At 31.4% G+C, this 15,600-nt stretch overlaps 1 pseudogene; it reads left to right on the top strand.

The window, feature by feature from the left end:
• Positions 1-11,491: 11,491 nt before the first annotated feature.
• LOC112717425 (triphosphate tunnel metalloenzyme 3-like) lies at positions 11,492-13,595 on the top strand (annotated as a pseudogene).
• Positions 13,596-15,600: the final 2,005 nt, after the last annotated feature.

The following is a 15,600-nucleotide window of genomic DNA, read 5'->3' as shown; positions in this document are numbered from 1 at the left end:
GGGACTAATATAGTGCATTTTTTTCAATCTTAGAGACGTAATTAGTATAATTAAAATCTCAGAGATGATTTTAGTGCAAAACGCCAATCTCAGAGACCATTTTTGGGTTTAACTAAAAAAAATAAGGTAAGATAACGTATCTCAAGATGGATGATAATTCACCTAGTATTTATATCCCTCGTGGATTTAAGAGGATTTATACTAGATTTTAGTCAAATTTAATAGAATATTATTTTAATTTAGGCATCTTGTGGCTTAGTTATGTTCTAAAAAAATATTTTGTATTGAACCGATAAAATATCTTAAGTCCAGTTGAAGATACTAAATTGTAATAAGGACCAATGAATTAAAAGAAAAATAATTTTTAGTGTTTTAAACTAGAATTTGACTAATTTTAAAATGACATAACAAAAAAAAAATAACACATGTCATTATATTAATATATATCATCTAAAGAAATATTATTAATTTTCATATCTGGTATACAAGAAACCACGTACAATTCTACTAAAGTTTTATTTATGCTTCGTGCATGGATACTTCAGAGGCATCCTACTAACAATATTTTAACGTGATGATGAGAAGTTTAGTATGAAGAATCATTGTATAAGAAGTCATTCTAATCAAAGAGGCTTAATTGGATATAATTAGGCAAAACATCAAAGAAAGCATTGTATTTGGCCCTTTAAATTAAAGAATATTTTTTCCTCGTATATTTCTTTTGAGAATCTTACTCAAGCATCTAACACAAATTAAACACTAGAAGAATCTCCTTTTCATTTTATATATTAAGGAAAAAAAAAAGGAAGGGGGAACTTTTTTCATGAAAAAAAATAATAATAAAAGCGCAAAGGAATCGCAGCAGCGCCTATATATTATTCAAGTTGCATTGAAAATAATGAATAATATGAATAATGATAAAGTGAATGACAAATGTACCAACTGTAACAGCTATCCTAGCAGCTATTTGGTAGTGTGTGTTCGTTTGTTCAATGATTGGTTGGTGGTTGATCACATTGTATATGCAGAACCCTTTTAACTAAATAAAAATAAATAAATAATGCTTCTTATAAAATTAGTTGAACTTGAAGTCTTGAACCATGTCTCCAGCACTTATTTCCTGGCTTAATTGCAAAATGACACCCTTTCATTTGTTATATACATGGATGAAGTGAGTACGCAATATTTCAGTTTAACAAGGATGAGATCGAATTAGAAATTAAAAATGACCAATAATAATGCTACGAGAGCGAGGGTTCTTAACCTTTTTTTTTTTAAATTCCACTACTTAAATTAAACCTATTTAATTTGTTCTTTGTTCAAATATATGTATTTAATCACATACTTTTGAGTGGTACAACTTGTTTTCCTTTTAAAAGTGTCAGGTTTTGTCTGTGTGCAGAGTAGATAAGAACGTGTTTTGACATTATCCAATTCTATTTTGTTCTATTTTAGTTTATCCTAACTTAAAACTTGTCTTATATACTTTTATTTGTGAATATTAAAAATTTGTATCACAATTTTATTCTTTGGGTAGGATTTACCCACTTATAAGATAATTGAACATATTATATATAATAATAATTTGTAAGAAACTGATGAAAACATAGATTAACATTATAACTAGATAAATAAAATAAAATAATTAAAGAAATGAACTTATAAAATATACAAATAAATTTATAAAATTAATTTAAAACTATAAATTTATAAACGAAAGAAATGAGTACCTAGAGCTATGTTTTAATTTCACAAATTCAGTATAAAATAGATACTGAGAGTAAAAGCTGCAAGAGATCACTTAGAAAAAAGATAACTCCAACCTTCAAATATGGGAAAAATAAACTTCCAAACCTCAATTTTTTTTCAAAAAAAAAAGTTGAAAAAGAAAGTCTTTTTTTTTCCCCAAAGTTGAAAAAGAAAGTCTTGGTGCATGGAACGATGGAAAACAATATCATGGAGGGCCGGGGCATTGTTAATTTTTGTTTTCTAGAAAGAAAAAAATCTTATTTAAAAAAAATATGTTAGAAGATTAATAAAATATATTTTTATTAGTAGTTAATTAATAATATTTAAAAATATAGACTAAAATATACTATTAAATTACTAAATTAAAAAAATTAAATTTATGACTAAATACTAACAAAATTTTTTTTCTTGTCTTTAAATTTATTTATTTATTTGCGGGTGGCCATTACTTCAAATCTAATAAAAACAATCCTCAGTTGATTGCATGTAAATACGCGCTTTTACCAATTCTTGAAAAGTGAAGGAAGTTTTGAAACTGAATTCGAAAAGAAATATGAGAAAATGAAATAAAAAGATGAAGAAGAAGAATTAGAGGAGGAGGAAGAAGATTAGTTTTGAATTAAGCAGAATTTATTAATACAAAAATATCAAAAATTCTTAAACAATACACATAAATATCTTAGTTTTATATTGAAATTGGCTGGAAATACACAAAAAATTTCTTAAATGCTGCATCTTTTTTTTTCTTCTTTTTTTTCTTATTTCTTTCTTTCTTTTAGTTGAATGAATATAAGTTCATCCTCTTCCAAATAATTTTACACTATTATGTGTTTTTCTTCCTTTTTGTTTGATTTTTTTGTTTTATTCTTGTTAAGAGAGTAAAACAAGAAGAAACTTGAGAAAGTAACACAAGAAAAAAAAGATGAATAAGAAAAAAAAAGAAGAAGGTGATGATGATGAAAAAAAGGAAGAAGAAGCAGCAGAAGATGAGAAAGAGGAAGAGTTTTGAATTATGCAGAACTTATTAGTATAAAAACATCGAAAATTTTTAAACGATACACATAATTATTTTAGTTTTACACTGAAATTTATTGCAAATACACAAAAATCTTTCATTTAATGCTGCATTTTTTCTTCTTCTTTTCCTTATTTTTTTTATTTCTTATTTTAGTTGAATGAATGTAATAAATTCATTCTCTTTCAAGTAATTTTGCAGCATTATGTGTTTTTTCTTCTTCTTTATTTGATTTTTTGTTTTTCTTCTTGTTAAAAGAGTTAAACAAGAAGAAACTTGAGAAGATAAAACAAGAAGAAAAAAATGAAGAAAAAGAAGGTGATGATGATAAAAAAAAAGAAACAGCAGAAGATGAGAAGGAGGAAGAAAAAGAGTTTTGAATTATGCAGAACTTATCAGTACAAAAATACCGAAATTCTTAAATAATACACATAAATATCTTAGTTTTACACCAAAATTTGCTGCAAATATACAAAAATATTTTCTTTAATGCTGCATTTTTCCTTCTTTTTTTCTTATTTCTTTCTTTCTTTTAGTTGAATAAATGTCGGTTCATCCTCTTTCAAGTAATTTTGTAGCATTATGTGTTTCTTCTTCTTCTTTATTTGATTTTTTGTTTTTATTCTTATTAAAAAAATGTAAAATAAGAAGAAACATGAGAACGTAGAACAAGAATGAAAAGATGAATAAGAAAAAAAGAAGAAGAAGATGGTGATGATGATAATGAAAAAAAAAGAAGCAGCAGAAGATGAGGAGGGAGAAGAAGAGTTTTGAATTATACAGAATTATCAGTAAACATACACCAAAAATTCTTAAACGATACACATAAATATCTTAGTTTTATACCGAAATTTATTGCAAATACACACAAATATTTTTTTAATGCAGAACTCCTACATTATATTCAATTCAAACCATCAACAATAAACAATAATTTTCACAAACAAAAACAACGTTATTCACCTACAAAATCATAAACTACTAATGAAAACATTAACTAGAATCGAATCGTACCTCAGCCACTTGATTGGATTCAAAACAATAATTCACTTCGCTCTAATTCAATTGACAATCTGAATTTGAATCATTCATTATATTCAACAATGAGATAACTGTTCAAAACTGATTTCAGAGCTTGCTTTCAAAAACGTAGAGAACGAAGGAAATCATAAAAAACGAAGAAAGAGAACGCAGAGAATGAATGAAGAGAAATGTAGAGAACGCAGAGATGGAAGAGAATGTAAATCGAAAATACTGAAAAAATTTGAAAACAGAAACGAAATTCTTTAGAAAAAGGCAGTTATATATTCGCACGTTGATTGAAAAATTAATTAGACAATGACACATAGGGTGAATTAGGTTAAAAAGACTCGTATGAACTTGTATCAAAAAATAATTTATATGTGGAGAATATTTGTTATTAAATATTTAGAATTATAAAAATTTTAGTGTTTATAAGTTTAAAAATTATATTTTTTTGTCTTTACAAATTATAAGTTTATTGCCATGTATGTGAATTATATATTCTTTTAATATTAATAATTAAAAAACAGAAAACAAAAATTGGCAGGCAATAACAAGATAGAGTAGAAATTTGGAATTTGTATGATGAACAAATTTATTAAAAGAAAATAATTTTATTGTAATATATATATATATATATATATATATATATATATATATATATATATATATATATATATATATATTCTTCTGTTAAATTTCTTTCGAAAATAATAAATTATCAAATTTAGAGAATTTAGTCATAAAAATTTATACATCCTAAATAGATAAAACACGTATAAATAACTATATATTTAATAGTTGAAGTTTGAAAGTTTTCGCTAATTATTTTTGATATGTTCGTTACAGTTGTGTAATACGTATAAATGAAGTTTTGGGTGTGTAATGCCTAATTATGGGACTCATAATTGGTTTTAAAAAAATCGTTAGTGTCGATTTGTTTAAAATCGTTACCAACGATTTGAGTGAAGAGGAACAATAATTAGAAAGTTTTGGATCAACAATCAATAGCTAGAATCAACTTAAAAAATGAGAGTAACGATTTTATGGTTGTAGAAATTCTGAAAAAAAAAATTTATCTTACTTAAAATCGTTAATTTTATTTTCACAATTTTTTTTGTCTCTTTCTAAAATCGTAAGTCACGATTTCTTATAACATTAAAAACTACCATATCAGTGCATTACATCAAATTAATGTAATATTAATGTATTACACTCTTTCGGTTGTAATATCCAAAAAAATTAGTCAAAAATTTTAAACTACTGCACTATTGTCTTATTTTCAAGGTTAAAAAATAAAATTATAAAAATAAAATAAAAATGAAATTATCCTTTTGAGGGCGGAATAACTTAATTGCAAGGTTAAAAAAAATACTCCCGTAAATAATGGTTTGTTTGTTGATTACAAAATTAATATGAAATTTCGTCACTGCTTACTGCTTATGGCCATTACTCTTCAGAATAGGCACATGCGAGAATGTTGATTGAGACCCAAGGAAAGCAATATTTCTTGGTGTATGAAGCTGTCCTGTGTTGTAATTTGTAGCATGCCAAAATCTAAGTCAAATTACGCTAACACAAATTTTTAAGATTATTTATTTATTTTTTTTCAATAATTTAATTTATCCTCATAAGTAAAGTAATAATAATATTTGTGCAGAGATTAATTAGAAGGTGGTTATTCTGGTAAAGCATGCCAATTAAATGCCACAGATATGGTGACTCGTGAATGTCAATGCTTCTAGAGGGTAGCAGACATCCACTATTTATAATAAACATATAATAAGGTAATTATTCAGAATTTTTAAATTAGAACTAAATTATTAGGATAAACATTCAAAATTGATTATGAAAGGATTTCGGATAACAACTTTGTTTTTTTTTTAAAAAAACTTTTATTTATATTTTAGAAGTACTCAAAATTTTCAATTTTTTGTACGTTATCTAACATAATTTTTATATCTCTTAAATTATTTAACCATATTTAATTATTTATTTATAAATATAAAATATTAAAATATAAACATAAAAACATAAAATTATATTTAGTTGATGAAACATAAATAAAAATATTATATACTAAATTAATAAATTTATGTAAAAAAAATAACATAAATTAAAATTTTTATTATTTATTCTATTTTATAGTTAATTTATCATAAAAATATAAAATATTAATTTTTATATTTTGTTTTATGTATTTTATTTTTAATATTGTGTCTCATTTCATTCAAAAAATTAAACACAGCCTATTAACTTGAGTATTAAAATCTCTTGCAGATATCTCTACCTCCATTTCAATGCTTTTTTCACCTTCGCTTTACTCTGAACAGGAGCGCTAGTGGGCAGTGGGCACGGGAAGGGAGCAGGCGTGCCATTCATAATGGAACACCATCCATTCAAAGTTCATCATCTTCCTCTCACGAGCTAACCTATCTCAAGATCCAAGTTACCTAATGTCAACAATTATTAATTTCTTTATTTTATAAAATAATATACATTTTCATAATTAACTCCGCCTATGTTACACTTGCGGTACATAGCCGGTCTTAAGCCCGGATAAAGGAGGAGGGTTGTATTAAGTCTTCGGCAACCAACATAAAAGTATAGCCGAACCCCCATGACATAAATCAAAGACATTATTGCGCTAAAGCTAGGTCGTTGCCCGGAAACAACGCGCCGTATGGCTCGAGTACAGTGTCAAAGCAAGAGCCGCTGCATCGGTGCCCGGATGTAGTGTTAAATGAGCAAGGGTTCTCATGTTTTCGTGAACGGACGAGGGTAAATAAGCTAGTTCACAAAGTAAAAGGTAAAGGTCAAAGCGACACAAGGTTGAGATTTGGGACATGGAACATAGGCACTCTAACAGGAAAGTCCATGGAGGTGGTGGACACCATGACAAGGAGGAAGATTAACATTGTGTTCCTACAAGAAACGAAATGGGTTGGTGCAAAGGCTAGAGAGTTGGATACTTCTGTTTTCAAACTTTGGTATACAGGAAAGGTGAAGAATAGGAATGGGGTTGGAATAATTGCGGATAAGCAGTGGAAGAAGGACGTAGTGGATGTCAAGAGGGTGGGAGATCGGATCATCTCTATCAAACTTGTGGTGGAGGGAGGTGCTTTCCATGTGATTAGCGCCTATGCACCACAAGTGGGTTCGGACGAACAACACAAGATAAGGTTTTGGGAGGATCTAGAGAGTTTGGTTCAAGGCATACCTTTGGGAGATAAGATTTTCTTAGGAGGAGATTTAAATGGCCATGTTGGAAGAGAAGTGACTAGATATGGGAGTATTCACGGAGGCCATGGTTTTGGGGTGATCAAAGCCGAGGGTAAAACTATTTTGGACTTTTCCCCAACCTTTGATCTTCTCATCGCAAATACATATTTTAAAAAGAGAGACGAGCATCTTATAACCTATAAGAGTGGCATGACAAGCTCTCAAATCGACTTCTTCTTGTTGAGGAGAGTCGACCGAAAATTTTGCATTAACTGTAAAATTATCCCGGGAGAGAGTTTGACAATGCAACATAGGGTGCTCGTCATGGATTTTCGCGTTGAGCAAAAGTTGAGGAAAAGACATCATACGAAGAACCCAAGGACGAGGTGGTGACGGATGAAAGGTGAGGAACAAAGAAGCTTCCTAAAATGGGTAGGAGAAGAGGCAAAGTGGGATGGGAATGGAAGCGCAGAAGAGATGTGGAGGGAGATGGCAAAAGTTATTAGAAGAACAGCAAAAGAAAGTTTTGGTGAATCTAAAGGAATAGGACCAAGAGACAAAGAGTCTTGGTGGTGGAATGCGAGTATACAAGAAAAGATAAAGATAAAAAGGGAATGCTTTAAAGAGTGGTCTTTATGCTGCAATGCAGATAACTGGGAAAAATATAAGGCGACTAAGAAAGAGACAAAAGTGGCTGTAAGTGAAGGAAGAACAAGAGCATATGAGGGTCTCTACCAGTCTTTGGGCACGAAAGAAGGAAAAAAAGGTATATATAGAATCGCAAAGAGCCGAGAAAAAAGAACGAGAGATTTGGATCATGTAAGTGCATAAAAGATAAGGATGGAGAGGTGTTGGCTCAAGAGGAGAAGATTAATGAAAGGTGGAAGAGCTACTTCTACGAGTTATTTAATGAGGGACAGAAGACTCTTCCGAGCCTTGGTCGATTATGCACAAGGAAAGAAGATCAAAACTTTGACTACTGTTGAATGATTCGAGACTTCGAGGTAAAAGAGGCTCTAAAGCAGATGAAAAATGGCAGGACAGTAGGACCTGATAATATCCCGATTGAGGTTTGGAAGGGTCTTGGAGAAAAATGTATCAACTGGTTAACCAAGTTTTTTAATGAGATTTTAAGGTCAACGAAGATGCCTGATGAGTGGAGAAAGAGCACCTTGGTACCTATCTACAAGAATAAGGGGGATATACAAAGTTGTGGAAACTATAGAGGGATTAAGCTTATGAGTCATACTATGAAGTTATGGGAAAGGGTGATAGAACGGAGGTTGAGAAAAGAGACACAAGTAACAGAGAACCAATTTGAATTTATGCCAAACATATCTACCACTGAAGCGATATACCTATTAAGAAGGATGATGGAGAGGTATCGTAGTAATAAAAGGGATCCACATATGGTGTTTATTGATTTGGAAAAAGCATATGATAGGGTACCAAGGGAGGTCTTATGGAAGGTTTTAGAAAAGAGGAGAGTAAGGATCGCATATATTCGGGCAATTAAAGACATGTATGATGGGGCTACAACTAGTGTGAAGATTCAAGGTGGTGTGACAGAGGAATCCCCTATTGGTATAGGATTCCACCAGGGATCATCCTTAAGTCCATACCTTTTCACATTAGTCTTGGAAGTACTCACAGAGCACATCCAAGAGCCTGTGCCATGGTGCATGCTTTTTGCTGATGATATCGTCCTTATGGGAGAGTCAAGGAAAAACCTAAATAAGAAGTTGAAGTTATGGAGATAAGCTTTAGAAGTGTATGGTCTGCGCATAAGCCGTAGCAAGACAGAATATATGGAATGTAAGTTCAGTCTGAGAAGGGAAAACCCCAATATAGAGGTGAAGATTGGAGAAAACATTCTACGAAAAGTTAAAAGTTTTAAGTATCTTGGGTGCATCATACAGGATAATGGAGAAATTGAACAGGATGTAAATCATAGGATCCAAGCAGGTTGGTCAAAATGGCGGAGTGCATCTGGTTTTATATGCGACAAAAAAGTGCCTCTAAAACTTAAAGGTAAATTATATCGCACCGCTATAAGATCGGCTATGCTGTATGGTACGGAGTGTTGGGTGGCTAAAGGGGAGTACGAACATAAGCTGAGTGTGGCAGAGATGAAGATGTTAAGATGGATGAGTGGTCATACGCGATTGGATAAAATAAGGAATGAATATATAAGGGAGAGAGTTGGAGTAGCACCCATTGTGGAAAAGATGGTTGAATCGCATCTCAGGTGGTTTGGACATGTGAGAAGAAGACCGATAGAACATCCAGTCAGGAGGGTGGATGAGATGGAAGATGGACAAAGGGCGAAAGGCAGAGGAAGACCTAAGAAGACCATCCATGAGGTGGTCAAACGAGATCTACATGTAAACGGTCTCTCTGTAGACATGATATATGACAGAGCACAATGGCGTCGTTTGATTCATGTAGCCGACCCCACTTAGTGGGACAAGGCTTTGTTGTTGTTGTTGTTGTTTGTATACATTTTGATAATTAAAATCTTTATTTTTTAAGTATCTCTATTATTTGAATAAATAAATATTTTTTACCATTAAAAATTAAAGCGTTGATAAAATTGACCATAAATAGTTTAAACAAAAATTATAATCTTCAATATTTATTACCGCCTAACATTTTTAACAAAACATTATTTTGGTGAGAAACGCCGTTAGTTCATAACTTCATATCCTATGTGATGATGAGCTCTCATAAGTGGCAAATAGTATTAGTAATGACATTTAAACTTTTTTTTTCTTTGAATATTTTCATTCTTCTTCTAATTTTATTCGTCAAATCTCTAAATTCCAATTGATGAAGGAGAAAATATAAATAGTTTCTAAGAGAGAATGTTAAGTTGCTTGCTTTAGTCCTCATCATCCTCTATTTTACTGGTGTCCATATTTTCTTCAAAAGGATGGTTTGTCATGTACAACAATTACTGGTCTAGAGAAAATCTACTCAAGAATTTATCAATAAAAATCAGAATTATTGACACAAGATTTAAATTCATTGTTACCTCTCATTTATTAATGACACAAGATTATTGATATCTTTAACAAGAGATCCAAACTGGGAAGCCAAAAAGAATAAAAAAAAATTTAGGGTATTACTATACATCCAAGTATTTTGTCATCCAAGTTTATCCAAGTAGGTCCAACACCAATAAAAATCACTCTCATTAAAAGAGCGTCGTTACACGCGCTTTTCTTCTTCTTCTCCCTCATGCTTCTTCTTCTTCTTCTTCTTCTTCTTCTTCTTCTTCTTCTAAATACACGCATACGTCCTCTTCTTCTTCTTCTTTCAAATTCACGCATACCTCCTCCTCCTCTTCTTTTTCTTCTTCTCCTCTTTTGTTATCGTCATTACCAACAACACCAACATTTTGCTAATAGATTATTTTTTTTTTCAATCAAATTGAATGGAATGCAATTGCTAAATTGAATTGAATTGAATGGGCACAGGTGTTCTGAATTGAATTGAATTGATAATCTTTAAATTGTAGACATGGGTGTTTTGAATTTGATTTTATATAATGGATAATGTTCTGTTCATTTAGTACTATACAATTGTTTCACCTTAATGACGTGTTCAGTTCATTATTCAGAAAGCTGTTTTGAATTTGATTTTATATAATAGATAATGTTCCGTTCATTTAGTACTATACAATTGTTTTATTTTAATAACATGTTCGGTTCATTATGCAGAAAGCTGTTTTGAATTTGATTTTATATAATGGATAATATTCTGTTCATATAGTACTATACAATTGTTTCACCTTAATAATGTGTTCGGTTCATTATGTAGAAAGCTGTTTTGAATTTGATTTTATATAATGAATAATGTTCCGTTCATTTAGTACTATACAATTGTTTCACCGTAATAACGTGTTCGATTCATTATGCAGAAAACTGTTATGAATTTTATTTTCTATAATGGATAATGTTCCATTCATTTAGTACTATATAATTGTTTCACCTTAATAACATGTTCGGTTTATTATGAATTGAATTGAATTGTTTTGAATTAAATGGACACAAGTGTTCTGAATTGAATTGAATTGATAATCTCTAAGAGGAAGAGAAGAAAAACCTGCGCGTGCAAATTTGAAAGAGAAGAAGAAGAAGAAGAAGAAGAAGAAGAAGAAGAAGAAGAAGAAGAAGGGAAAAAGAAGAATCTGCGCGAATTTGGAAGAAGAAGAAGAAATACGAGGAAGAGGAGAAGGAGAAAGAAATGGAGAATGAGAAAGAGAAGAACACGTAATTTGAAAAGTTGTTATAACAACTTGGATAGACTTGGATAAGAATTTTGCTTGGATATAGAGTTTTATTCAAAACTTTATTCAATTCAATAACGAAGAATAAGTTGTTACAAAGTCTATGACATACTCGCCGCATCGCATCGGCCTTTCTCCTTAAATTCCCCTCCTTCCTCACTCTCCGCTCCCTCTCAGAGCTCCATTTTCCAATGGAAGTTGAAGTGAAGTTTCGCCTCCCAACACCGACTCGCACAAAAAAATCATTGCCTTGCTCGCACCCTTCCATGCCGCAACCTACCGCCAGCATAACATCTTCTTTGACGGTGCCGACTTGGATCTCTTATCAAAGCGTGCAGTGCTCCGTGAGGATCAGTGCATTGGTTCATTGAAGGCGAAGACTGTTTTGATTGACAACGTGAGTAATGAGTCCATATTTGATGATAAATTTTGGCATAAATTAGACGGATTTCATCATATAAACTTACACTTAATCACTAAAATAGCATACTTTTGTGATTTCTCCCTAAATTGAACCTAAATGTGACAACATGTATTTTGTGTTTAAATTGATCATTTTAATTCTACTTTTATGCCATTTGATACCATGACATGTTTTGTTAAGTGATGTTAGCTCGATTAGGCAAGAATGGCTAAGCAAAAGTAGAAGGAAGCATGCAAAAAAGGAGAACATATGAAGAAAACAAAGGAGAAGCACACAGCCAAGTATGCATATGCACAACCTTCTGTGCGTACGCACAAGTGGAAAAATCAGTAAGTGTGCGTACGCACACCTCTGTGCGTACGCACAAGTCCCTACGCGTGACTTCATTAATGAAGCACGTGGCTCGCAATTTTTGGGCTCTTTGGCCCAATTTTGGAAGTGCTGAAGCCATTTTGGAGTGCTATATGGAAAAAATTTCATTCCATATCAAAGCATTAGCTTAGAGAGATCACTTTTAGGATAGAAAGCATAATTTAGGAGTAAGAGTAGTGTAGTGTAGAAAATTCTCCCTTAGGATTTATTTAAGTTTCATTGAAGCATTTTATAGTTTAAGCTTTGATCTTAAAGTTTGCTCATCTCTTTTGTAAGTACTCTTTAATTTCTTCTTTAATTACATTACTTTGTTACATTTTTTATGGTTCAAGTTACTTTGTTAATATATGCAATTTTGGTTTCTTGGATCTTTTGTTTATGAATTTGATGCTTTATGATTTTTCTATGCTTGATTGAGTTTCTATTGTTGATATTGTGAATAGTTTGGTGATATTTTCATTTTTCTTTGCTATTTCCTGTGTTTTGGTTTTATGCCCACCAAGTGTTTGTGAAAATGCCACTTGAAAATTTTGAGTAGATTTTCACACTTGGCTTGGGAAATGAGTTCCTAGGATACTAGAGTCATAATGTTCGACATTTAGTGGTAATTCTTGGGTAGTTAATTGACTCTTGTTTCCATTGACGCTAGCTTTTTACTAAGAAATTAGTAAGTTAGCTAGGACTTATAGATTAAAGTCAATTATGCTTGCTTGACTTACTCCTCGATGTTAGGGGTTGACGAAGCGAGATTGACTCATTATAGTTGTCATAGTTGTGGTTATGACGATGATAAGATTCCTTAATTCTCATTCCCAAGTCAAGGCTATTTTATGCATTTATAGCATTTTCACTAGTTTTGACCTTACTTACTTTTTACTCGCATTAATTTCAATTTTGATCTCTTCTTGTTTCTTTTATCCCTTAGTTCTTTTAATTTTCGTTTTATATTTCAAAACTTCCTTTATTTCACAACCAAGAACGTACACCTAATTTGCGTTGTCCGAGGAAAGACGACACGAGATTTAAAACTCCCGATTTTTATTGGTTTGTGTTGTGACAAATGAAATTAAACTTTGATTGAGAGTTAGTTGTTGGTTTGGACTATACTTGCAATGAAACTCTATTTTGTGAAATTTTAAACCAACATTAATTCTCATATCAGTGAGCTGCATGGAGGAAGACGAGGAAGATTTGAACGCTAGGGTTGGTCTTGATTATGTCGCGAAGCCTGGGAAGCTTGGGCAAGTGGAATCTAGGGTTTTGGAGAAGGTGAGGAATAAGTTTGGGGTGAAGAGGGAGAATGAATTCATGGGTTTCGGAAACATTATAAGTGTTTATGAGTGAAAATGTTTGAAATTAGAGGTGGATGAGATCAGACAAACTTTGACTTTAGAACTCTTTACAAGATTGAATATGAGAGTGTTGATCCTGAAGAGGCTAAGCGGGTATTGAAGGAGTTCTTGAAGTTGTATTGCATTATTAGAATATTATGTACATAGTTTGTTTAAAGTTACATACATACATAATACACCCCTTAACAGTTTTGCATATCTAGCTTCTTTATGTTACATAGCTTAATCTCATTTCAAATCAGCTTGTAGCCGAAGTTAGATAGAGTTTTTACTTTTTAGTCACACCCACAGTTTTGAATGACATTACTAACACTATTTGCCACTTATGAGAGCTTACCATTAGGTAGGATCACACGTAGGGTTTAGAGTTTGGTTAGAAATGTCGGATAAAAATAAACATTAAAGATTACAAGTCTTGTTTAAATTATTTGTAATAGATTTTGTTAACGCCTCAATCTTTTTAGTAAAAAATGGCTATTTATTATTTTTATTTTATATTATTTTTATACTATCAAACTAGTGTATGAACCCATGCTCAGTATCAAAAAAATTATAAAAGTAAAAAAAAGTTTTTATGTTTGGATATTTAAAAAAAACACACACACACAATAATTATTATTTTAAAAAATTTATAAAATTATTATTAAAATCAAAGTTTAACTTGAAAATAATGAATAATTATCATTTTACACTTTTTTTAAAGTAAAATAATTATACATCGATTTCAATATAGAATTTAAAATAAAATTTAAGTATTTACATTAGAATCCTATTTTTTCAAAGACTTATCTATAAATAACATTGATGGTTGAATTTGCAGACATTCCTACGTGATTTATAAGTAAAACTTTTAAACCTCTCTTGCTCTTAACTCTTGAAAGTGCCACATATAGTTGGTCATGTGTAAAAACTGGTTTGGGCAAGTACAATCTAACATGAGATAAAGTTTGTCCCTGAGACTTATTAATTGTCATGACAAATGATACTATTATGGGAAGCTGTCTTTGTTGAAATCTAACTGGGGTGGTTTCATTTGTTGGTACCATATTCATTCTTGGAATCAAAGCAATATGACCAATATTGTTACCTGTTAAGACTTCACATTCTATGATATGATTTCCAAGCTTCCTAACTTGTAGCCTTGTATCATTATAAAGACCACTGGATTGGTCAATATTCCCAGTAACATCACCAGAGCACCAACCTTAAGTGTTAATTTATGTGGAGGCAAACCAGAGCAATTTATGCTATTCAGTAATTCAGGACCATAGAGATCTAGTTGACTCTCCATATTCCCTTCATCCATACAAATTGAATCCGAGCTAAGATATAATTTTTCCCCTCCAGGAATGATAGCCATAAGATGGTTGTTGACCTCTTCAACGATGTCTAGTGTGGGAGCCAGTATAGTTCTTGCTTTGAAAAAAATCCTTTGAAGACATATTTTCCAAAATATTTAGATAAAAAAATGAACCAACTCATCAAATGCCTGGTCCAAAGAAGGAATAACAATATCTTCTGGAAGACATATCTCAGATTCACCATCCATATTGTCACCTATTAGACCATCACCAACTTTCAATAACCACTCACTAAATTCCTTTGTCTCATCTTGATATGAAGCAATTGTCCTTACAGAGAGTCTCATGTTTTTTGTTAGTTTGAGCACCTGACAAAACTTCCAAAGATAAATCAAATTCACGGTTGAATGAATGATATCTTGTCTCAATCCTCGTAGAATGACAGAAAGGATTTGTCTAAAGTCTCCACCTAGTACAATCACTTTTTCTCCAAAGGGTAAATCTTTGTTATATGTTGGATAAAACCTCATGATATCACCCAAGTATTTATCAAGTGCTTCATAGCAGTACTTACTAACCATTGAAGCCTCATCCCAAATTATAAGTTTGGCTTTCAACAACAGAATTGCTTGAAGGGAACCAGGTTTGATGTTACATACAGAATTCTCAGTTATATTCAGCAGTATTTTGAACCTTGAGTGTACCGTTCTTTCATTAGGAAGAAGTAAAGATGCAATACCACTTGAAGTAACATTTAACACAATATCACCCCTTGAGTGAATCTCAGCGGACATAAAGTTCTAGAAAAATATTTTTTCAGTACCCCCATGACCATACACAAAGAAAAAACC

The sequence above is a fragment of the Arachis hypogaea genome, chromosome 10, assembly GCF_003086295.3.
Source record: "Arachis hypogaea cultivar Tifrunner chromosome 10, arahy.Tifrunner.gnm2.J5K5, whole genome shotgun sequence".
In the NCBI taxonomy this organism is placed as follows: domain Eukaryota; kingdom Viridiplantae; phylum Streptophyta; class Magnoliopsida; order Fabales; family Fabaceae; genus Arachis; species Arachis hypogaea.
This window is presented reverse-complemented; position numbering and strand designations above follow the sequence as displayed.